Genomic DNA, 25,596 nt, shown 5'->3' with positions numbered 1-25,596 from the left:
GCTTTGAAGCCCACTTCCTAGGATTTCTGCTTCCATGTTCACCTGTGTGTGGGTGGAGGAAAGGGGGAGCTTTGGAACAGAGCTCTTAGACCGTGTGTGGGTGATGGATAGTTCAAAAGTCATTTCTGTTCGGTTTTGAAATGCATCATAGGTTGTTTTTTTTTCCTCCCAGCACACTTACTATGCAAATGAGTTAATATGTGTGAAGTACTTAGAACAGCCCGGCTCATGGTAAGTGCTTTATAAGTGTTTGCTATTATTATTATTATTACTAAAATTGTATTTAGCTTGGGTCTGTATGAAAACAAATTTGCATTCTCTGCTTCTTTGCAACAATCTTAACAAAGAAAATGGATGCCACAGAGACCCAGAGACTGAGAAATCCTGGGTCTTTGGACTTCTTTACATAGCAGGGGAATAAGACACCATCTATCATTTGTGTTCTCCCAACTCACTGGAATGATACTTTACCAAGAACTAATGCTGGTATCTGGAAAGGTGTCTGTGGCCTCTTTCCAGGGTGTCCTCCTGGCCACTGTCTCTGGGGCAGGGAGGACAGGGGCCTCTGCTCCTCCTCTCCAGTTTCTTGCCCTGCTCATTGCTCCTCCCAGCCGTTCATTCTCTCATCTGTAATTGTGTCCCATCTCTCCCTGCCCTCACTACCAAGACCACCATCACTTTCTTTTCCACCCCTGGGCTGAGCACTCTAGAGACTGCCCTTGTTCATTTTCACAGTCAGAATGCCCAGCATGGGCCTGTCATGTAGTAGATATTAACATTGTTGGTTTTTCTTTGTCAGGGGTGGGGGGGAATAAATGTCACCTTATTTCTCTAGTAGCTGCCCAGTGTCCTCCACCTGCCCCTTCCTCTCTTCCTTATGCACACACACATACACACACTCCCTCTATCTTTCCCTGGGCGGCTCCTCTGCCTGCCCGGGTGTGGGAGGAGATGGTGTTTCCCATTGTCAGGAAAGCCCTTCTGACCCTGCTGAGGAAAGGGCTGGAATTGGTTCCTCAGCTCAGCTTGTCAGCACTGATACCTCCACACAGGGAGGAGGCTTGTTCTGTGCAATTTCCATCTCATTTGTCTCTTCATTTGTAGCTGAAATTGGCCAATTTCATCTGGAGTGTGCCTGGACTTTCTAGCAACCCGTACCCACAAATGAACAACTTTAGTTGCTATCTAGAGAGGAACTGGCAGGAGCTGGCCCAGGATCTCCCCAGCTGAGCCTCCTGTGTACTGTTTTGAAGAACCATACCCCTACATGTGGTCTCCACACCTGAGTGTAGTCTCCACAAGGGCGAGCCAGGAGGTTGAGGAAACTGAATGGCAGGGGTTTAGGGTTAGGCCTGACTTCTCTCTGTGTCTCAGGAGAAACCAAAGCACACAGGACAGGAGAGATGTGGCTTGCCCCATTAAAAGTAGGCAGCACAGACAGAGATGCTGAGGGAAGGAAGTCAGATTCGATTCAGGTGAAGTTTAAAACAGGTAAGGTGGAATCTATGTGGTCAGATTCACTTCTCTTGTTAAGGAACATAAGGGAACAAGGATGGTCCTGGGTGTTCTAGGCCTTGATCTGGGAGTGATAAAATAGGGGAGACTGCATACATCACGTTCAAGTGCATCAGGTTGCACACTGAGAATCTGCTTGTTCTTTGTGAATTCTACCACAACAGAGCACGGGGAGGAATCCCTCAGTGTTTTCAAACTCTGTTGTGCTTATTATCTAATTGGAGCTTATTTGAAATACAAAGTTCTGGACCCCTGGTCTGAACTGCAAATGTATTATTCATTTTTTATTATATATTCACTGTATGGAGACTCTACATTTTTAATGCTCCCTACTTTTAAGAATCTTTTGAAGCAGGTAGTTCACAGGCCATATAAGAGCACAGAGAACCTTGGACAACTGTCTAGACCAAGGTTCTGGATTTTGCCAGGAGCCACATAAGTGGCTATGTGGTGACGGGTCCCTAGTTGCCCATGGCAGGGAAGGTCAGAGGTTGTCCAGGCTGTCAATAAAGGAAGGGCTGTCAGAACTGCAGATGAGACAGTTGACTAAGCTCTATGCCAGGAGCATTTTCCAGTACTCCTGTCCCTGGCTCCTGCCCAGGATGGCTGGACAATCTCATCAAGTGGCCAACTGCCCAGGGAGTGCGGTCCCCAGCAGAAGGATGGCATGAGATTTCAGGGTCTGCAGAGTGGACCTCATCAGTCTGGCATTCCTCAGCATGCATCTGCTGTTCAGCAGGATGAAACTAGATCTGGAAGACATGCGACTGGAGATGTGCCCCTGGGGAGGGTGCAGACTATGTGGCATTCCAATAGAAAGATGTTGGGGTAGGCTGGGTTTCTGAAAGTATGTGCAAATGATGACTGCTGAGCTGCCTTTGAAGACCCAAGAGGGCGCTAACAGAAGGAGCAGAGCCACACACAGGCATGGGACAGTTCCAGTATCAGCCCTTCACAAGCCCATCATCCACTGAGTAATTTACATTACTTTGCTTTACAGATGATGGTACCAACACAGGTCACCAACCTATCCAAAGCCACAGACACACACAGTGGGAACTAGACTCAGGTCCATATGGCTCAGGACTGGAATCTGTCTGCTTGCCATTTTCCTCAGTCTGTGGTAGGGTAGTTAAAGAGTTCCCGATTGTTCTTACCTTACTGTAGTTTATTAGTGTGTTATGTGAAGCGGGTACTGGGCTCCACGCTATTGAGGAAAGATCAATCTGCAGTCAAAGAGTGACAACCCCAGGCTGATCAGTTGATCGGTAGCTGGGACTTGGAACTGAAATAGAAGGTGGATATTCCTAAGTCGGCTGCAATTGTCTATCACTGGGGATGGTCCTTCTCAAATACAGCCTTCTTCACAAGTATTGGAAACTGACTTTTCAGGGGCCCTTTCTTTTCTCAGAATGACTCATGGGACCAGGCTGAGGAAATGACTCCATGGGGAAACAGAGGTCCAAAGAGCTTTGGTGGGGTTAAGGTTAACATAATATTACACAGGACCCCAAGCCAGAAGTGAAACACAGACCCACGTTTCCTTCTGGCTTTACTTCCACAGCCTTTGAGATGTCCCTTCAGTCTGTATTTTCTGCCCCAGGTGCCCTTCTGTGTCTTACATTTGAACCATAGATGACAAAGGTACAGTGAGGTCACCAGCCAGTGCTTGAGTGAGGACACAGGATAGCAGTGCATAGGCTTCATAGACATGGAACGTGTCAGCACAGGGAGAGGCAGAAGATGACATCTGAATGATACTTCTCACTACTAGTTAACCTGGCTAGCAGGGAGCCCACATACAACATGGGAGGCACATGGGAAGCAGCTGGTTCTGGGGTATCCTGCAGTAACTGCACTCATTCAATGTGCAAAGTCTTTGAACAAGGGCAGCTTGGGCATGCATGTGGTTATTGTTCATTTGCTCCTTCGCAGCAAACATTTTGAGGCAAATGTGATTTCTCCTGGCTGCCCACTTTACACCAGAAAACGCACCCTGCCTTCTCCAACTCGGCGTTAATTAGGCCAGTGACTGGGGGCTCTCCTGTCAACACGGCATGCTTCAGCATAGGTGGACATTCTGCTTTATCCTACAAGCTGTTTGTTATGTCTGTTCCTGTTATCCATTCTTTGCACCCTGTCTTCCATCACCTCACTAATGGAAAGGCAGGACACAGCCCCCACAGGCTAGCATTCATCTTCCCAGCCTGACCCTCGGGAAGGCTATTAAGCCGCTGTTGCCAGATATAGGCGGAGAAGGGAAAAAAATGAAACAGTGCTCAGGGGAGAAGTGGAGGGCAGAGGGACTCAGAGTTGGTGCCATCCATAAGTCAGGCCAAGGAGAAACAATGTGAGCTTTTAAGGGAGAGATATCTCCCAAACAGCAAGGCCAGGGGGGAATGGGCTTCCAGAAGGAGGCCAGACTCTGCAGGAGGACGAGGTCATTGCTGTTCCGTCTCAACTAAAACATTAGAAAGTGTCCCCTCCCAAAGCATTACAGAAGAAAATACGGAAGCCGGTAGATCAGCCCTATATAGAGTATGGTTCCAGCTCATCCCTCTTCCTCTGGCTGCTGCCCCAGCACTCTGCACAGCACTCTGCACAGCCCTGATGGAACACGCTCTGCTGTGCACCATCTGCACCGTAGATGCTGGCAGGTGTGGTCTCTGCTGTCCTTTATGTCCTCTCTGCCAGCCTTATCCCTTCCCACCCCAGAAAACACACTCCCTTACTCTCCTTCCTCTGCCTTTAAGATGAACAAAGTGTCCCCTTGGTTGTCACTCCTAGCCACAGATCCCTTCTGCTTAAGCCTCCATGATTTGCTTTTGGAGCTCGGGGCTCTTCTGTGTTTATCCTCATCTCCCTAGCTTCCAACCTCCGGGAGCTCCTGGCATCAGTTTCAGGCTAAGAGCCATGATTCTCAACTCCTAGCTCCATGCCTCCCTTGAACTCTGTTCTTTCTGGGCCTAACCTCTGCCCACCTGCAGGCCCATTCTCCCCTTTCATGGGCTGTCCTTACAACCTCTTGTCATCTCTTATACTGCCAGAGTTGGCCCAGTGGCCATCTTTCATACAGATTTTTCCTTTCTGTTTGGTTCCCTCAAGCACCAAATTCTACTTGTGTTTTTAGATATTCTACTTATGCATCCTAAATCAGATATGTTACCCCTCTGCTCTTGTGGTGGCCCCACTTCCTAAGAGTCTGTTCTATGTCCCCAGTTACCATTCTATCTGCTTTAGTCAGCTTTCCACTACTGTGGAAACACATGGGATACCTTAACTTACAAAGAGGAAAGGTTTATTGAACCCACAGTTTGGGAGGGTTCCGTTGTGACTGATTGGTCATGTTGCTTTGGGCCACTGGTAAGGAAGTACATCATAGTGGGGAGCATGTGGTGAAGCAAACGGGTCACCTCATGATAGGGATAGGACAAGGGGAAGAGACTGTTGTCCCTACAATCCTTGCCTTTTGAGGACACACCCCCAACACGTGACCTAAACCTCCCAACAGCACCACTCTGGGGAATTCACCTCTAATATACTGTCCTTTGGGAGCCCCTAATCAGAGCACTATGCTATTTCTTTGGTGCCCCGAAGGCAGAGTACTCATATGTTCCAGGGCCTGAGGACATAGTTCCAAATGGACACCAGGAGGCCACAATTACTATCGAGTCTCATTTTAAACTGTTTGTAAAATAAACATCTCAGCAGAAGGTGCTTGCTTTCCTCCAATGTTTTCCCCCTGAGTTTGTGTGTCCCTAGGGCACCGCCTCGGAAAAGCAAGTTATGAGAAAGGTTCTCCAGTGCCCATCGTGAGCTCAGCAGACAGGAGACTCCTCCAAGATTCTGCTCAAAACAGACTCTTCCATGTACAGCTGTGGGTGCTGGAGCCTTTGTGATGAGGTAGGTCCAATTATTCAGAACCACTTCTAGGAGGAGTCAAAGCCATTGGCTCTTTCTTGAGGCAGAGCCTAGTTATACCTATGGCCATTGGTAAGGCCTTGGTTGGGCCAAACCATAGGTTTTCTTCAAGGCCATGTGCCTATTTTCACATGCCCCCTGTAACAGTCCTACCATGGATACCTGGTGTATCCTTAGTGTGTCCTTACAGGCAGTGATTGGTTCTCATCACTCTACCAAAGAGAGGAAGGCAGGAGGAGCTCAACAAGATGTCTCCTGGGTGTTGTTCACCCAGCAGGGCTGGTCCAACTCGTGGTTGCTTTCCAGTCACTTACTGCCTCTGGCACTGCATCCCTCAGGTTGAGGACTAAGAGCTCCACAAACCCTCCTTAATTAAACCTCCTGGGGCCCTGCTGAGCGGTAATGACTTGTCACCCCTTCCAGGAGCAAAAACACCCAGGCAGATTTTGCAGCTTACGATGGGCATGTTCAGGACCCAACAGATTGTTTTTATAGGGGGAACCTGCACACCCTGACCCAGGGCCACTCAGCCTGACCCAGGATCTGACATCTTGACCCAGCACTTCCTGGGAAGGCAATGGTGACAAGGAGCAGGGGTTGCAAAGGTTGCTCAGCATTTTGATTAACCGAGCAACCTGCAAATTAGATGCAAACTACCATGCAAATATGGAAGTTATAAGACAGCCAATAGTTTTGGACATTTTAGGCAATAAAATAGCAGACTTGTCTGTGATCAACATTTACAATCCCAGTTGATTTTACTTTCATCCCAGGTAAAATGGAAAGTGCGGATGTCAGGCACAATACTGAGAAGATCCAGTCTTGTCCTGCAAATGGTGGCACTCAGGGCAAGCTGTGTGTGACTCGCACTCATGTAAACACAGGTGCATCTCATGGGCGAGCATTTACTGAGGACCTACTGCGTGTAGAACAACTTCCCAGGTGCTAGAACATACAATGCCCTCATGCAGTAGAGCTCAGTAGAATAAATATCTATTTGTTTTCTCTCATTTAATATTTACTAAATGCCATTGGCTAGTCATGCAACCCTAAGCATGTTAATCTCCTCACTTGTAAAACAGAGTTAAACAATTATCTCCTGGTGGCTGGATGGTTCAACAAAAGGTAGCACATCCAACCCTCTCTTGGAATACTACTCAGTAACAAAGATGGATAATGACCGGTGTTGATCATGACTTGATGGATCTGAAGGAAAGTATGCTAAGTGCGGGTGGGTGCCCCGAACTAATGGTAACAGATGGGTGGGGGTGCACTGTTATAAAGGGGCAGGGGCAGGGAAGCAGAGTCCTGTGCCTCTAGTTAACTATCTTACATTATTTAGTAATGTGAGATAGTGTCTCATTGTGTAGCTTGGGCTAGCCTGGAACTCTCTATGTAACATAGGCTAGCTGTGAGTGCTGGGATGGCAGACATGTTCACCATGCTTACCTGTTCCTGTTTAGTATCTTGATTTAGGTTATAGTTACACACACACACACACACACACACACACACACACACACACACAAATGAATATGAAATGTGAATAAGGGCTATGGGTCACACCAAGTCAGTTTCCTGTTTTCCTGTTTTCCTGTTTTCCTTCCTTCCTTCCTTCCTTCCTTCCTTCCTTCCTTCCTTCCTTCCTTCCTCCCTCTCCTGCCCTCCTCCCTTTCCTGCCCCCAGCCATGGTTTCTCTGTTAAGTTCTGGCTGTCCTGGAACTTGCTCTGTATACCAGGCTGGCCTCGAACTCAGAGATCTGGTTTCCTCTACCATCAAAGGTGTGTGCCACCATGCTTGGCTTAGTTTTCCTGGTTTTAATATTGCAGTGTAGTTAAGCAGGATGTTAAATGCAGGAAAGGCTGGATGAAGGGTCTTTAGGACTTCCCTGTACATTTCTTTGTACCTCCAGTGAATCTATACTTGGTTTAAAATAAAAATCTGCTTTAAAATTCAGTGCGTCTAGTCCACAGAAAGTGTTCAATACATGTTATTTTATTGCTACCGTGGAACGCCAGCATGGGAGTCCCCCTGTGAATAAAACCCAGGCTTTGTCATTGAGGAGCTTCCAACCCAACAGAAGCAAAGGACCAGCGAAGAGGGGCGTTTCGGAGACTGTGCAGAGTATGCTCAGTATGTGGGAGGAATTTCCTGGAAGGCATGTCAGTAGATGTGCATGCTGAGGTGTGGAGAAGAGCCAGCCAGGAGGGGAGACTGAGAAGGTCCCCAGGGTGAGAGGTGTGGAGCAGCAAAGGGTGGCTGGGGGAGCAGGGCAGCTGGCTCAAGGCAGTGAAGGCTGAGGAGAGGCTGGTGGCATGGGAGAGCATGGCTCCTGGTCTTCAGGAAAGGATTCGAGGAGCACTGTCCTCTGTTAGCTCCCAGGTCTTTGTTCTTCGCTATGGGCTCTCTGGGAACTTTTGCTTCTGGATGGGACACTGTCCCTAGCCTGGAGTGAAGGTTCTGAGGATCTCTGAGAAAAGTACAAGGATGGTTCCCCTCAACTGCAGGTGGGACCTCAGGTCCTATTTTCCACCCCATGGGGGTTTGGGTTTTGGTGTGACTCCTTCATCTTTTTCTATGGATCGTCTTGGCCGGACAACAGCCTTTTCCCACAAGCATAGCCACATAGCAGTGGGGATAGGATTAGAGTCAGGCCCCCAACATGAGGCCCAGGTTCAACTCTGCTTGATCATCCATGGGACTGCATGGGAGCCACCAAACCCTGCTCTGCCACGGGACTGCATGGGAGCCACCAAACCCTCAAATGTCAGATGTGAAAGGGTTCTCAAGAGAGCTACTCGTAGGGAGAGGCCTTCACAAGAGCCCCTGGCTTCCCTTTAAACCTAGGCTGGGTCTGCAGCTGGCGGAAGGGAGGGAAGAGAGGTGCTGAGGAACACTCAGAGGCCACTGGCGAGATCCAGCCTTTGGGTCTACCAATGCCATACTCAAGAGCCAGACTTTCCTCTAGCTTAGGAATTTTTTTTTAAAAAATTTATTTTTAAATTTTTTTTTATGTGTATGTGTGGCTTGCATTTATGTATGTACACCACATGCGAGCCTGGTGCCTGTGGAGGTCAGAAGAGGGAATTGAGTCTCCTTGGACTAGAGAATTATGAGCTGCCATGTGGGTGTGAGGGATTGGACCTCAGTCTTCTACAAGAACAGCCAATGCTCTTAACCTCTGAGCCAGCTTTCTATCCCTGCCTGCTTTTTGCTATGAGACTCTGTTAGTGTTTAAAGTTATTTTCTTAATGAATTCACTCCTTAATATTTTTAATTCATTGTTTTTTGTTTTCTCTGCTCTTTTATTTTGTTTGAAGCAGAATCTCACTATGTAGCCCAGGCTGGCCCCAAACTCATGATCCTCCTGTCACTACCCTAAGAGTACTCGTGTTACAAGTATGTGATGACCACACCCAGTCCTCACTTGAGATTTTGAGAGATCTCCCTGTATGATCCGGGTTGGCCTTGGATTTGACATCCTTCTGCTGATAGCTCTCTAGTGTTGGGGTTACAGGTATGAGCCACCATACTTGCCCTGAATATTCATGAATACCTAATCCGTGCCGGGTGCCAGTGATGCATGCTGACTAAACTGAAGAGCCTCTACCCTCATGGGGTCGCAGCCTAGCGAAGGAGAAAAGCATTTCTCTGCAAAGTTCTCATTGGTGTGATTAGCTATTGAGGTGCATGTTGTGGGACCCAAGAGATGGCTCAGAGGTTAAGGGTACTTGCTGCTCTTCCAGAGGATCCAAGTTTGGTTCCCAGCACTCTTGTCAAACAACTCGCAAAGTCCTGTAACTCCAAGGGGTCCAACCCCTCTTCTGGCCTCTCCTGGCACCTGCACACATGTGGCACACACACATACAGACAAGCACATCTAAAAATAAGAATAAGCCCTTTGTAAGAAGGATGTGCTAGGTGTGGTGGTGCACACTTTTAATCCTGGGACTCAGAAGGCAGAGGCAGGTGGATCTCTGTGAATCCCAGGTCAGCTTAGATTGCATGGTGGGACTGTTTCAAAACAAACAAACAAACAAACAAACAATCAATTGTAAAAACGATATAGATTGTAAAGGAAACACATGGGATACTGTGAGTGTTCACCAGGGGTTTGAGGAGGTAGAGGGTCGATTTTTCTAAAGAAAGGCAATTGAAGTTTATACCTGAATTTCAAGAGACGTATAGAGTTGGAGTAGCAAAAGGACAGGGGACAGAGGACACGAAGGCCATGAGGACATAAGAGAAGCACAGGTGTAGAACTGGGGCTGGGGCTGTCAGTAAAGACCCTACCTCACCAGAATCAGGACTTGTTTGGTTCCCAGCACCTGTGTTTTCCAAAACAAATCCAGGCATGGTAGTATGCACATGTATTTCTGAAGCTGGGGAGGCAGAGAACCCTGGGGTTCCCTAGCCAGCCAGCCTAGCCTACTTCATGAGTTCTAGGCCAGTGAGAGATCCTTTCTCTAAAATAAGGCAGTTCCTGAGGAACATAACCTTCTGAGGTTGTCCTCTGGCCTCCACATGTGCCCCTGCACACCTGTACACACCTGAACCTGCACACACGTGCACACACACACACACACATGCACGCACATACACAGAAGCATATGCTGAGAGCTCAGAGCTCAAAAGTTCGCTTTGGGGCAGACCTGGGCCAAGTCTCGCATGAGGCTATTTCCTGGCCGTCCCAAAGAGCACTGGGATGTCCTTAAGAGTGCTGAGGCTATGACAGACAGAATGTCCCCACAAATGTCACTAGAGCAGTGACTGAGAGGCAAGACTAGAGGTGCAAGGTGGTCACAGCCAGGGAGAAGGTGATCCCAGCAGCTGGAGTACGAGGAGGAGAGGCAGCCTGAAGTGCAGCTGTGGGGGAGGGGCAGTGAAGCGGGTACACAAGGGGAGATGGGACCTGGCCACATACTAGACCTCAGGTAGGAAAGGAAGAATGGTCAATGAGTCCTAGCCCATGGCTTGCAGAACAAGCAAGGAGGTGGCACCGTTTGCAAAATCAAGTCATGGCAGGCAGAGGTGGAAAGGGCGTGGGGAGTTAGGAAAAGCAGGACTCTGGCTGAGATATCCCAAATTCAAAGTTTTCTGGTGTATCCTTATTCATCCCAGCATATGGCTATGAGGATACAGAGCTAAGATGGAAAGATAGACTAGAGATTTGGGGGTCCTCTGCACATGGATGATAAGGGGAGCTCTTCTTGTGAAGTCATGACCTGGAGACAGGATCCTCAGTCTGAAAACAGGACCACCAACTGAGGCAACGACAAGGAAGGCTGCATTTAAAGATGGAGAGGAGACACATGAGTCAGCAAAGATGACCTGGGAGTAACCAGAAAAGCCAGGAATATTGGGTCAGAGAACCCCAGAGAGAGGAAAGTGCCAAGAGTGAGGGCAAGTGCCTCCACATCGGGAGCCTGTTACCCCCCAGCTTGAGCAGAACGGAGAGCTGCTTCCCAGGCTGGGGGAGGAAGCCATACCCTAGCGGGGCTGAGGAAGGTGTGGGCGGTGTGAAGTAGAGCACTCTGGTGGAGCCAAATCTCTCAAGACACTTGGCTGGAGAGGATGAAGATGGGGGCGGGGGCAGCTCCTGGGCTTGAGGAAGGACTGCACTGTTGGTTTGCTTTCCTGAAGGCAGGAGAAACTACTGCAGGGCTGAAGGAAGGTGTTGGAACCCATCCACGGCAAGCATTGACTGAGGTGGCACCTGTGACCTTGGCTGAAACAGAGGGAGTCGAGGAGGATAGTGAGAGGCAGCGTGTCTGAGGGGTTGGGAGGGACAAGCTGGGAAGTTCTGCCTGAAGACAGCTATTTCTCTGAAAAGTGGGAGGTGAGGTCCTCGGCTGAGATCACTGGTGGAGGCGGAGGTTTGGGGAGGAGGGTGTGAAACCGTCATGGGAGACTCAGCGGGGAGAACCAGGGAATGTGATAGGAATACCAGGCACTTTTGAAGAACAAGTTGCGTTGGTGATGGTGAGCTTGGTGGTGTCCCCATCTGCCTCCATGTGTGTTTGTGCACACGTGTGTGCACATGTGCATGTATGTCCCCAGGAGTTTTGATCTCAGGTAAAGGCATCAGAAAGAGCAATTGATCCAGAACTGGGATTTGGGGGGGGGGGCAAAAAAAAAGAGAGAGGGTCAAGACAGTTTAGGCTATTGGTGGGAGGATCCTTAACATGGACCTCAGAATCTGTATGGAATCAGGAGCTAATGAAAGGGGTCCAATGGACCCAAGGTCCCAATGTTCAGGAATGGTGCTATGAGGGTCCTTGGCCGAGCAAGTTGGGAGAGCAGGAGATGGTCATCAGAAAACTGGGTGCTCTTCTAGGTGACTTTGCAGGTGTTGGCCCTGATGGGGAGGACCCACTGAAGGGCTGCTGGGCCTGAGGTAGGATATACTGTCCATCGAGTCATTGATCTTTCCAGGTGACAGATAGGCTTGGAAAGAGGTGGGTAAGAAAGTGGAGTCATTATGAGAGGATGGGGGAGAGGGTAGGTATGGAGGAGGGGAAAGGGGAACTATGAGCAGGCACCACAGGCCTTACTCAATAAGGAGAGTGGCTAGTGAAGAGGCAGGGAGAGTCAGTGTGACTACGAGGCTTAGAGAAATGGCCTCCCCTTGGATCTGACATGCCCTGGGAACTAGCTCAGGAAAACAGAGAGAATCAGGAAGAGCAGGCAACAGATGCAGCACAAGGCCCGAGTTAGAAGCTTTATGTCTAGTTCCTGCAGCGCTAAACACATTGTGTGACCTCAGGCAAGTCATTTCCCTTCCGTGCAGCTGAACTTCCTCATAAATAAAAGTAGGTCTCAGGAAGTGGCTGAGGTCTGGCTTCCAACCCAGGTTAGAAATGACAGTATGGTGTGTTTGGATAGTCATCCCTGGGTCAGTAGGAACCCCTAAACATCATCACCTGGATATGAGCTACAGAGCGAACCCAACTAGTGAGCCAGTCCCTGGGGCCCAGCATCCCTGCCATTACACCAGCATCTCCAGTGTGCCTTCTCAGAGGTGGCTGTAGGCGGGCTCATGAAAGAACAGACACTTGCTACAGGCAGAAGCCCATCTGCTGCCATAGAGGAAGCCAAGTGTCCTAGCTCCTCTTGTTCTCCTGTCTTCCGTTCTTGCCGCAACCAAAGGAGCTGTGACATGCTCATCTGACCAGGAGGGAGCAGGTACTCCCTGCTCCTCTTTTAGCTGGTGGCTGGGGTGGTCCTCGGTGGCCCCTCGCTGCTTCAGATGTTCTCAAGGTAAAGGAGTCAGGAACACCTGTCAGCTCCTTAACTCTAAGCCCTACTCCTCCTCAAGTCAGCCCTGAAAATGCTCTCCCTTTCTAACAAGTTGGGCAGCATTATCTTCCTGCATTGCTTAGAGCCTTCACAAGGCAGGTCTTTGTCCAGGGGTCAGCCGCTTCTCAGGGAGTCACATCAGGACCACTTCCAAGATGCCCGAATTCTGAGAGGTGTTACATGCTCAGAGGATGCACAAGTAAACTAGTCCCCCCCAACCCCAACACACCAGGAAAAACCCTGCATCTGGCTGGATGCTTGTATTCAGTAGTCAATGTTCGATAAACATTTGCTGAATAAATGAAGGCATTTCAAATATTTAAAGAAGAAAACCTCACCAAGTCCACCAGAATTCTACATTATCGATTGAATTACTCCTGTTTATTTGGCTAGATAATTAAAAGTCTGCTAAAAAACATTCTCTAATATTTATCAGGGCCAACCACGCATTGCGAAGTTTTACAAATGTGAGCTGATTTTATTTTATGATCCCGTGAGCTGGATATGTTAATCGCACTTTAGAAATAAGCGAACTGAGACCTAAAGAAAAGTTAAGAGCCTGTCTTGAGGCCACAGAGTAAGTAAGCAGTGGCCCCTGGCTTCTAACCTAGATTAGGAGCTAATTTTAAAGGTGAAACTGTGTTCAGCACAGCAGCTGCCCCCACGACTTCACAACACAGTGACATCAGGAGTGACAGGAGTGGAGGGGAAGACTGAGAAGTTGTGTGAAGGAAGAAGGCAGCGGAGGCTCCCCACTGCCTCTCCCCATGGCCTTATCCTGGGGAAGCTGTGCACACTTCGAGCTCAGGGACCTTTGCCCAAGCAGAGTAGAAAAGGGTCTGGCTCCCCGCACGGCTATCCCTCTTTGATGGCTGGGCTAGTTCTCCCTTCCCTCTACCCTCTCACATTTCATTCAGAACTGTACTTCTTAGTTTTCTGTATGCTCCCGAGGCCTAGAAACAAGCCAAGCCTTAGGGCCTGTGGACATTGTCCTCACCCATGTCCCATGAGGTCTATGACTCCTCGCCCCAGAAGGGACATCTTCCAGAGCCCAGGGAAGCAGGCAGCAGAGTTCCAGAAGATATGCGTGGTCTGATCTGCTATAGCTAAACACAGCTGTAAGCTCCCCCACATCTGTTCAAGCCTGTCTGACAGGTGAGCAGCTGTGTTCCACATCTGCCTGTCCATCTGTCTCCTTTGCAGGTCTGAAGGGACAGCCAATGCTCTTCAGAGGGGAGGCCCTAGGCCTGAGGCAACGCCCTTACTTGAACTACTACTCCAAAGGGACTAAAAGAGGTGAGGAAGGAAGGCTTTTGCCTCGGTCTCCATTGGACACTCTGAACCTCTCCCCACGGCCAAGCCTCTCACTCCAGCTCCTCCTCCCAACTTCCCAAGCTTCTGCCTGCCAAGCTCTGCAAATTACCACACATGCCAATAAGTCATTAGAAACCAGAACAGGCAAATGTGGGGTTGCCATGGAGACCAACACCAGGAACTGGCAGCCCTGGGGGCTGGCCAACGGGGCTCAGGTGTATTAGGGGGATAGCTGGGAAGGCCAAACTGCCTGACAGAGGCTGAGGATAAGATACTACACTGAGGTGCTGCTGGCTCTGTCTCCTTTTTTACTTCCCATTCCCAGGACCTGCATGCTGTTGTTCACCTGCAGCTTGGGAAGATGTTGAATCCTGCACAGGCTGCGGTGGCTGGGGTCAGGTGCAGAGGAGGTGACTGTGATAGTGTCCAGTTGGCAACCCCAGGGCAAGGAGTACTGCAGCCCTAAGTAGCCTGGGCTTGGTTACATCTGTTTTGAAAAAACTAAGGGCCCAGTGAGGGTCTGAAGGCAGAGCAGAACCCAAGCAATGCTGTTCTGGGTCTTACTTTACTTTGGTCAGGTACTTAGCACAGCACTCTTTGTAGGTAAGTACACACACACACACACACACACACACATTATACACTGATGAATGGAAGAGAGACTTTATGGAAGAAGGCAGGATTTGACAAGATAAGAGTAAGTCCTAGGTTGGAAGCCTAACTCGTTTGACAACTCAGTGTGATCTCTAATGAAGTCCCTTCTCTCTGTGTCCTGGCTTCACTGTCTGGAAGACATGGAGGAGGTACTTTAAATCTAGTGTTTCAAACTAGCTTTCAGGCCTCAGGATATAAAGCGATTCCCCCAGGGTCACTGGGAGGTCAGCAGGATCTTGAGTAGAGTTCTGGTCTACCTCCTTACATTGTTTTTCCTTATACTCACTTTCCTATGGCTACTGTAACAAATTAACATGAATTCTGTGTCTTACTTGAGTTTATTTATTATAGGCATGGAATGGGTCTCTCCCAGTTAAAGTCAAGGTATCTACAGGTTCATTCCTTTCTGGAGGCCCCAGGGGACACTGCTTCAAGCTTTTCCCTTCTTCCAGAAGCTATCTTCATTTCTTGGCCTAAGGCTAACAATGACTGGTCAAGTCTTTCTGAACTGCATCTCTCCAGCTCTGATTTCTTCTGTCCCCTCTTCACAGGACCCTGTGGTTACACTGCACTCTCCCGGATAGCTCAGGACATCTCTTGATTTGAAGGTTGATCCACACCTTTCATTTCTATTCACAAACTTACCATCTCTTTCCTATGTAACATAGTCACAGGCTCTGGGGACTAGTGTAATACAAAAGGGCTTTTACTCTGCCTACCATACACTGCAGTTTTGTTTCAAAACAAAGCAAAACATCTAATTCTAAAAGCACTAGAAAGCACAAGGCCAGATGACTTTCAGCTCTAAAGTAACTGAGACCCGGGTTCCTCTTCTCATTTCTTGAGATTTCCTTCTGAGGAAACAACAGGAACTCTGGAACCTGCATGTCCTGTGACACTGTTGACAGGAAGTTGCAGGCTGCACAGAGATGACTGTAGGACCACCAGAAAAGGGGAGATCTAGGGAGGAACGAATGAGAACCATTCTAAAGAACCCCCTTAGCTCCACCCCACAGTCACCTTGACATTCATATTACCCTCAGTGTCTGTTCTTGGTTTTCTTTCCAGATAACGTCAGATCGAGCTATGTGTGCAAGTCAGGTGCAGGAGACACACTGATTCAGCCGTCATGAAGCTGAGATACTAGTCTCTCTTCCACACCCTTCAAAAACCATACCCAAGACTGGAAAGCTCGGTCTTGGAACCTTCTTGTGAGGAGCTTGCCAGTCCTAGGGGCCATTTCCAGCACTGGCAGGTGAAACAGCTTCCTCCTTGCTCTGGGAGAGAGATGGTAGCTTCCTTTCTCTTTCCACCTGACCTTGGTCCTCGTCTTGGCAGATACAGTCTGCCACGGCCTGAGACCCTGTAAGGCTGAATAACACTACACAGAAAGGCGGGAAGTAACCGTGGCCCGGTGTCTGTAGATTTTATTCAAATGGATCACTCTCTCCTCAGCAGTTTCTTTCTTGGTATAAACCAGCAGCTCATTCTCATTGCTACCTCTCGTGTTCCAGGGGACTCTGGAAAGGGAATGCAGAAGGGGAAAGCTGCTCTCTGGAGGAGCAGCCCTGGGGAAAAGGAAGGGGAAAGGAACTAACGTTTATTGAGCGTCTACTTTGTAGTAGGCACTTTACACAGATTAGATCATTTAATGTGGTGGCTGAGAACCAGAGCTCTGGAGTCACAGTGATGTGGGGCTGCATTCTGGCTCTGTCACTTGCCGACTGTGTGTGGCCTCCAGCAAGTGACTTAAAGCTTCTCGGCTTTAGTTTCCTCAGCTGCAAAATGGGGGAAAATAATGTCTGCTTCCCAGCGTTATGTGGATTAAATGAGATGAATGCAGTAAAGCCTTGGGCACCGCAGAAGCACGCACAAGTGTTAGCTATGATTACTAACAACCCCGGGAAGTAGCTGTTATTAACCCAGACTTAACACAAGCCCAAGTTGAGGCTCGGAGAGGTTAAGCTAAAATGCCCAAGGGCAAGTAGCTAGAAAATGGGGCTTTTACCCAGCTCCAGCTGACTTCACTTGCTGGAGCTTGTGAGCCACAAGGACAACAGTCTTAGACTCCGCCCTGTAGCTTCAAGGAGCTGGACCGGAGGCATAGTTTGAACATTCCTTTCTCAGCTCTTGAGGGTCCAGAACAGGAGAAGGGACTGGTGGTGGATAGTGGCAATTTTATTGGTGTGACTCCTGGCTTCTACTCATTGGCTGAGGTCCAAGGAGAGGTGCATTTTTTGCTTATACTTTGAGTAGGCGCGAGGGCACCCCAATGGATTCTCTTACCCTCTGCTGCAGAGGTGAGCTACCCTCTGCTCCAATGGAGCACCCCCTACTCAGGGAGAGGAACAGCCACTTCACTCACAGGACTGTCATGGAGTAACCTGCCAGACAGCTCAGGCCCACTAAGATGCAATAGGAAAGGCTGGTTGCTGACTACATAGGAAAATGGAGCCCAGGGGCATTCTAGAGCAATGGGCCACAGATACCAGATGGGCTATGGACAATTGTGGACTGCTCAGAGGGATTCTGAGAACAGAACAGAAAGCAGCTGGACCTGGGAAAGAGGCAAAACCCCTGGAGGACACCATGAGGAACAGGCTACAAGGAAAGGACTCATCCCCTACTTCCCTGCCCGGTACAGAGCTTGCTGACTTGCTTCCTCCCCTAATGTGACCCTAATCCTCCCCTCCTGCCTGATCACCCTCTCACCCCTCCAGGTATAGATTCTTGATCCCTCCCCTCTGCCGAGTGGAACCCCACTTTGTTCTCCAGGTCCCTGATCTGCTGCACCTCCCGGGGAAGCGTTCTCTGTGTACTCCCACACAAAGCGCACAGTTCTGATAACATTTATAGTCGAAATCACACAGTTTAGCACTTGGTTTTAAATACTGTCTGGTATTATTCCCTCGTTATTTCAAAGTATGAGTTCTGCCTCCCCAACTCCTTTGAGCATCTCCCTACCAGCAGCGACTAGGTCTTACACTTTTCCACACTCATACCCCAGCCCTCCACACCAGGTGCCACAAACAGGTGGGCACATACTGATTGACCAAAATAGTCTTGGAGACAGGAGAACGCTGGAACAGACGGCCCGACCCTAGGGTTTCGAAATTCCAAATCCTCTTCTCACTCAGAGAGGCCAAAGTCCTCAACTAGAGCCCTAGCTCCAGTCTGGCTTTTTGGGTATTCCCCAGCCTCAGCTTCTGCCTTTCTCAACACTATACTCTCACTAGCCCCTCTTTGCCCTTCTCCAGCATGCCAGGCCCCATCCTGCCTTCCAGCTGTCACACCAGCCTTCTGCCCAGCACTCATCTCACGTTGTCTAGTCACCTGTGGCCACCCTGAACGACCCTTCCCCCACCCCTCCCCCATCCTTCCCCCTCCCCCCCAGGCCTCTCATTATCCATCCGTTTCTCTGGCTATATTTTTCTCTGGAACACTTTACACTCTCTAATGTGCCGGTTGCTTTCTAAGTTTACTTTGCTGTATCCCCAGATGGCAATATAAAAGCTCCTTAAGGGCACAGCTCTCCGTTATTCCCTGCTGCCTGTATGCCTGGGGCAGGCACAGAGGCTTGATAAACACTGGCTAATGAAGAGACACACCGCCCACCCTGTTTATGAAGACAGAGGCATGGCAGTGCAGAGATGGGCTGTGGTTGGAGCCATTCCACAGATGGCCTGGGCTGTGGGAGTCTATGTCCCTCCTTGCCTGGGCCATCCTGAACATTAGGTCAAATGTTAGCCTCGCTTCTTTCCCTTTCCTCTGGCACAGGTTTTATAGGATATGGAGACTTTGGCCTTCCCGAGCTGGACATTTCTGGCCCTACTCTGCATGCCCAAGTGAAGTGCTATGCAGAGATAAACCTTCCTTGCTGTTATTCTCTCTGCTTCTGGGAAGGATCAGATAAGAGAGACCCCACTTCTCCTGGGGGACCCAAACTGGCTGCTTCACAACCATCGTCCCCCTCCTATCTCATGTTTTCTCTGAAGGAGCTGCCTCAAGAGATGCTTGTAAACAGAACCCGCTGCACGGCTCTTCCCAGCACACTGAGCCTGCTGTGTTAGCAGCAGCCTATTGCTGGCCCTACATAGCCTGCCTGGCTCCTTTCACCTTCACAGGACATGTTCCGTTCTCCCATCCTCCAGGGAGCCATGCTTTGGTTGGGCCCTCTCCTGTGTCCATGGGCACTGAGTCAAAGTCAGCTTCTTGGAGGCCCTGGAGGCTCTGACCAAGACAGAAAGAAGTAGTGTTAGATCTTGTGTTTTGTTTCATTTTGAGACAGGGTCTCACTGGGTAGCTTTGGCTGTCCTGGAAGTCTTCTATAGACCAGGCTGGCCTCAAACTCAGAGATCTGTGTCCCTCTGCCTCCTGAGTGCTGTCATGAAAGGCATGCGCTGCCACCACTGCCTGAACTGTCAGGTCCTGGGGGTTGCAGCTGTGGCTCATTGTCAGAGTGCTTGCTTAGCATGTGAAAGATCCTAGGTTCCATCCCTAGAACCACCAAGAAACAAACAACAAAGACAGGTTAATAGTATTGAATATCATAACCTGTGGGAACTGAGACTTCGAAGTTTCCTAAAGAGGGAAAGGTGACCTCTGGCTTGGACCATAGGGTACTTGATCCTGTAGGAAACTAGCTAAGAGAGTAGGCTACATGACTCGGGGTACCTCTAGGCCAATAATGGCTAAGTCGTGGGGGTAGTGAAGGGGCTGGAACTCTGAAGTCAGAGAAGGGTTAAATCCCTCCCTCTTTTCATGTCTACTTCAGCAAGTCTAACCCTCAGTTGTTTTGTGTTTCAATTAGGGACAGGAGAGCCACTCAGCTAATAGGGGTATTTGGGGTGTAGTTGGGCAGGCACTTTGCACAGTGCCTGGCACACGAGTGCTCAGCTAGATGCTGTACTGTGTGTCATTACAAGTTGAGAGGTGGAAGCTGAGAAGCCATTTTTGCCCCAGGAACTCTCTGCATGCTCTTCATGTTGGAACTTGCTTCAAGTCCATCAAACGCTGAACAGCAGGGAAGATGTGGGTGGAAGAAACACACAGAGACAAACTGAATTCTAAAGCAGACCTGGTTAAACTCACCTCCTACAAGGAAGCTCTCTAAGGCCAAAGCATCTCCCAGGTCCCCAGAAAGTACCAGAAACCAGAATACAAGGCCTTGGGTATAGTAGAATCTGGACACTGATGGTTTAGACATATGTGGGGAGTCAAGGTCACACAACTAAACCCAGCAGGGCTGCACCAGGCCCCCTGCTTAGAAGCTCACTCTTTTAGACCAAGGGGTGTGGGGCTGTTCTGGGCAGCTAGCCAGCCTCACTAGAAGCCCAGCTCCTAGCATCAGGAACAAAAAGGCTGAAGAGGGCCACTAAGTGGTGTTAGTGATGTCCATAAAAGACAACACATACACTCCTCAGTGCCTTTTCATATACAATCCTGTGCCCCAGATACCCTCAGCACCACTGTCCTGAGGCTCCCCACTTCTGCTAGCTGGCCCCCTTTCAGGCCTTGCCCCAAATATCGAGCGTTTCAGCAAGTCTTTTCTAGTCTAAAGACACAAATACATTCCTCTGTTCAACTCTAGACTATATAGCACCGACTCCTTGCTAATAATAACAACAACTTTTATAGCACTTACTATATTCCAGACACTTCTCTGGGCTCTTTGGCCTGTATTCCCTCCCCTTATGAAGTAGGTGCTATTATTATACCAGTTATAGATAGAGAAACTGAGGCTCAGAGAGGGTAGATGAGTTTCCCAGTGTCTCCCAGCAACAAGTGGTGCAGCCTGGATAGAATTTGGGTGGGTGACTCCAGAAACTGTACCCTTACTGTGAGTTCCCTAAGGGCAGAGACAATAGCTGATTCAACTCTTTCTGAACAGAGTAGGTGGTTTAGGGAAGATGAGTTGACTGAAAAAATAAAGCCCGAATGAGACAAACTCCATGTCTGTCCCTAGCCTAGAGACAGCTACACTACTCAGGAAATCTTAGACAAAGTCACCTTTCTGGTCTGACCTCTCCTAGCGGCCAGTCACGTCTGCAGCAGGACCTATCTTGCTGTGGCTATTTTTTCCACACCCTTGTGTTTGTTTTGAAGTCATCCTCTATCACTGTCTTCTTCCTGTTTGTGTTGACATAGCCTGTCCCCCTTCCACCTTCGACCACTGACCTTGTCCTGGCCTGCAGTCTTTGCAGGTACCCAAGCTACCACTCCCCTTCTCAATCTCTGGGCTTTTGTGACAGTGAAGGCTTAACTGAGGAAGCCAAGAACAGGAGCAACATGGACTCATTAGGCTGACCAGCGACGAAGCTCTAACACTGGCCTCAGATAAACACAGCAATGACCTCCTCACTCTTCACCCCGATAAAGGTGGAGACCGAGGGAGAGTGGTTGTCACCTACTTCTGTAGGTCAAAAGGATTCTCTGCCCTCCCTGTGTCCTCTGCAACGCCCTCCTTCCTGTAGGAAGCCTTCCTGGATCATGTGAGAAGGTTTATTCATGCAACCGTTCAGCAAATATAGTCTGTATTCTAAGTAGAGAGACAAGACACACCCCTGAAAAGCTAGGGCAAATGTGGGCTCTGTTGCAACTGTAGAATTCAGCAGATGTCGTAAATATCATAAGAGGCAACTGAACTGCAGTGGTAGTTTCCAAAATCATGGAGGGCAAGTGGTCCATTCTCTTTAGGCCCCAGATTCCCCAGCTAGAACACAGAGACTAGGATGCAGCCCTTTAGGACTGCATATGATGGTTTCTGTAAAGCTCCTCACAGCCTGGTGCAGAGCAGCTGCTCCGTAATCTGTCTTTAATTCCTTTCTTGAACGAACCACTGATGTTTACACAGTCCTGGCCTCCGAGATAGATGATGATACACAAACCACTCCATCCTTTCTAGTCACAAACAATGTAAGTGATACATTGTATATAGGAAGAAATGGGGCTCGGATGTTTAGGGTCATTCTGTGATTATGCTGTTAATTTTCTGGAGTTATTAATACTCCTCATCTTCCTCCACCAAACCTTTGAAAGAAACTGGCCGGCATGGAACTATCAAGTTCAAATACAAGTTCAGTTCTGCCTGCGATGTGGAAGTTTGTCTATTACTTACATTACATCCTCGATGCTTAAAACAGGCACATAGTAGGTGTTTAATAAGTAGTTGTTGGACAAATAAGTTTTTTAAAAGCAATGCATTTCCTCCTTCCCTTCAAACAAAAGAAACAAGGGGGTAGAGGGAAAGAGGAGGAGCAATTGAGAGAGTGGCAGGGCAAAGGGGGTACCAGGAACAAGGAAATTCAGGTGCCAAACCGGCCAGCCTGGTCCTCTCTGCAAAGGGGATGCTCCAGGGACAACCGGTTCATGTGCACTCACTGTCAAGAGTCGAGGGAGCCATTGTGTAAGCTTGTGGTTTAAGCTGCATTTTACAGAAAGGCAAAGGTGGAGGTAGAGACCTGGAAGGAAGGGAGGAAGGTAAACTTGGAGGGGGATGGGGGAAGATGAGCAGTGTGGTGTGAAAGCAAAGGAAGATGGAGATGCTTTGGGAGGAGGGAAGAGTAAAGGAGGGACGGGGGAAAGGGGGAAGACATGGGCTGTTAGGAAGTATTCTGCTAGCCTAGCTTGGTTCAATGAGGCTCAGACCTCTGCCTTCTTGTTGCCATTCCGTGTCTCCCTCAGGGTAAGCTCTGGCAGGAGATCTGGTTTTGGGAGTGCTTCTAGGTGCCAGACCCTGAGAGTGTCAAAATCCCTGAGGTGCCAGAGAGTTTTTCCACTCTACCTTTTCCGAATAACATTCTACCCTAGGCCCCAGTCCCCCTAAACAGGCAGCAGGCAACATCTGGGGCAGTGCAGGGAAGGAAGAAGGCCCGAGAGGCACAGACCCTTAGCTGTGCTCCTCTCTTCCACTTCTTCACGTCCTGGCCAGGAAAGTGGGTCAAGACACCACAAGGTAGGGAGAAGACCCTACCTTGGCCAGGGAGCCTTCCTGTCCTGCACATACCCCTGCTCCTCCCTGCTCTTTTGGAGGACTGTTCAAGGAGCCCAGCGACTACAGACAGGAGGTTTCTGGCTTTCCCTCAGAAAGGGAACACTGTCCAGAGCGATGTCGAGGCAAGGGGCATGGATTCTGGATAAGTAAAGACGTCTAGATATTTGCTCTTGGTCCCCTCGATAATGGCGAAGAAGCTGGCAAAAGGCCACTCCTGTTGTCCTGACCAGGCTGCTCTCTACAGTGCCCTCCTGCCTCCCGGGGTCTTCAAGCAGACGCCAGCCAGTCCATCACTGGCAACCAGCGGCAACCAGCGCTGTGCCCAGCCCACCCCCTCCAAGCCCTGCCAGTCGCCCAATTAGAAGCTGCGTTGGCTTCAACAGATGGGAGCTGCGGCAGCCTGAGGAACAGAGCACAAAGCCCAGCTGACATTTTCCTTCCTGTTCATTTGGTGGGGGAGGAAGGGCAGGGGCAGCCGGGAGCATTGCAACACCCCACCAGGGCCCACCCCCGGGTCCAGTTCTCTCCTTCAGCTTCTCAGTTCATCTGCCTCAACCCCGCCGCTCGCGGATCTTGGCTGGCTGGGCAGTCTGCGCCCGCACAACCCTGTCATGCCAGCAGGACAGACGGCCCACCTGTGGCTGGCCAGCCCAGCCTGTCCCTGGGGTGATGCTGTGGCCTCAGAGCTGCTTTAAACCGCACAGCGCCCAGGCTAAGCCCGGCCGGCCCCTCCCCCACCCAAAAGTCCCATCCTAGACTGCAGTCGGACCCCAGTCTCCCGCCCGGGAGGAGCCTGGCTCTCGGTGCCAGATACTTTGTACAGACCCAACCAAGGCCATCCTGTCTTTTCTGCATGGCCACCACCCGAGCTCCCAGGAAGGGAAAGTCCCCTAGGCTCTCGTGAGCTTCCACCCTGCGAGCCCGCCTCTGTCACGCCCTCTCTAACCCCGGAGCCACCTCTTTGGCTCCTTCACATCTCCAGGGCTCCCCGCTACCCAGCAACAGTTTGAGGGGTTGGGGCCTCTCCCAGTTGGTTCAGGCCCCGACCCCCTCCCCCGCCGCACAGGTCCTGCCGGTGCAGCGTCCACCTCCTTTGCATTCTCCAGCTCTCCTTCCTTCGCCCCTCCCGGCCTTCTCCCAAATCACCAGCTCTCCTGCAGGCATCTCGGCGACCGCCGCGGTCGCGGCCGCGCTCCCCTCCCCCACCCGGTCATCAAAGCTCGGGCCGCGGGGACAGGATCGCGGCGACCCTCGAGGCCACGCCAGCGTCCTCGGAGTCCACGACCCCGGCCGCCGGTGAGCCGCACACTCACCGCGCGGGTCCTATGTCTGTCACTCGCCGCCCGGCTGGGGTCGCTTCTCCACTGCGCTCTGCTACCCAGGCCCGGGAGGCTCGCCGGGCGCCTTCCCCAACCTGCACTTGTCCTGGGAGTGGTCGCAACGCTGATTCTGCGAGGGCGTCAGCAGAATGAGTGTCCCCAGTCCTGCGCGCCGCGGCCGGAGGCTGGCGGCCAGGGCCGGCGCTCCCGGAGCGCCGCGCGTCTGCGGAGCACGGAGCAGGCCCGCGGCGCCCCGCGCCCCCGCCGCGCCTCCTCCCTCCTGGCTGCTCGCGCTCGTCCTCCTCACTAGCTGCTCCGCCGCGCTCCCAACCTCCCTAGCCCACTCCGGTCGCCTCCTCCCTGTCTGCTTGCCACGCCAACCCCCTCCAGTCCCGCTGCCATTTTAACTCCTGAGTGGCCAGAAGCCCCTTCTGCCTCACTTGCACACATCCCAGAGGAAGGAGTTGGGTGGGGCCCGATGCCGTAGTTTGAGCCGGTCCTTCTGCATCAAGACCAAAGGCTTACGGGAGAGGGGGAGAAGGGCATAGCGCTTGGGAGTCAGGGGAGAAATAAGTGGCATTGCTGATGCAACCTCCGACCCTTTTGCAAAAGCCAAGAGAACAGATGGGAAATTCAGCTTGTAGGACAGGTGTGGCTCATAGGCACCGCTTGTGGCTGTGACCACAGTTTTGCATGGTACTACCCTCCCCAAGTTAACGGTGGGTAGGACAGTAGCGGTGGGTGAGTTTGTCCATGGGCACTGGCGGCTCTTCTGTTAACAGAAGTAGACTTTCCAGTACTGCTTCCAGAACAGGCAGCTCTAGTCTCCTGGCACATGGTTAGTCTCAGTGGGTTTAAGGGAGGAGCTGACAGGTCCACACAGGGACCTGGTTGCAGGGTTCTCCACCTGCAGGCTGGTCATCGTGAAGCCATAAAACTAGGAGGTAAAGCAGGACTCTGTGTATGCAGGAAATGGGTGCTGGGCTACTGCTTGGTGGCTTAGAAAATTTGGGTCACCAGCCCACATTGGGGCTTAGAAGAGTAGGTCTCCCGCTGCAGCAAAGGCAGCAGTCTTTGAAAGGCCTTCAGTGTGGCCCACTCAGAATGGATACAAGAGCCCAGCTTCATAGCAGGCCACGCCCGATCAGAGCCTGTTAAGTCAGTATGAGAGAAGTCCTCAAGGCATGGGGACTTCTGCAAGTCCCCATGCTTCCTTAGGGGGCCATTCTTCATGACTGGCTTCAGCTCAGTGTCCCTGGCCAGACACAGGGCTTCTGGGTCCTGTCTTTTTGAAGAATACAACCAGCAGTGACAGCCATGCCTACAGGCTTGTCAACTGGACTTGAAGTTCTGTGTTCTGTATAGACAGAGGAGTCGGCCCTTTAATCTTTCCAGTAAGCATACACTAAATTCCTGCTGAACTACTCCCAGGCCTCCACCCGCCACCCCTGCTGTGGGGTATAATGGCCTTCGGGAGCTGAGGGGCCGGGTTGGAAGTACTTAAAACAAATTTTTAGCATTTCAAGGCAATGGAAGGTGCCATAGAAACACAGAATGAAATGCTCTGGGTTATTCATGGG

At 50.4% G+C, this 25,596-nt stretch overlaps 1 protein-coding gene across 1 annotated transcript in view; it reads right to left on the bottom strand.

Moving 5' to 3' along the window:
* The window catches only part of Lrrn2 (leucine rich repeat neuronal 2), a 62,220-nt gene extending 37,896 nt beyond the window's left edge, over positions 1 to 24,324 (bottom strand). The window contains exon 1 of the mRNA XM_028764727.1: positions 24,011 to 24,324. The gene's annotated coding sequence lies outside the window, so the exon portion shown is untranslated. The remainder of the gene's footprint in view (positions 1 to 24,010) is intronic.
* Positions 24,325 to 25,596: the final 1,272 nt, after the last annotated feature.

Source organism: Grammomys surdaster, unplaced genomic scaffold (genome assembly GCF_004785775.1).
Source record: "Grammomys surdaster isolate TR1022 unplaced genomic scaffold, NIH_TR_1.0 145, whole genome shotgun sequence".
NCBI classification, from domain to species: Eukaryota; Metazoa; Chordata; class Mammalia; order Rodentia; family Muridae; genus Grammomys; species Grammomys surdaster.
The sequence above is the reverse complement of the archived record's forward strand: the minus strand, read 5'-3'. Positions and strand labels throughout refer to the sequence as shown.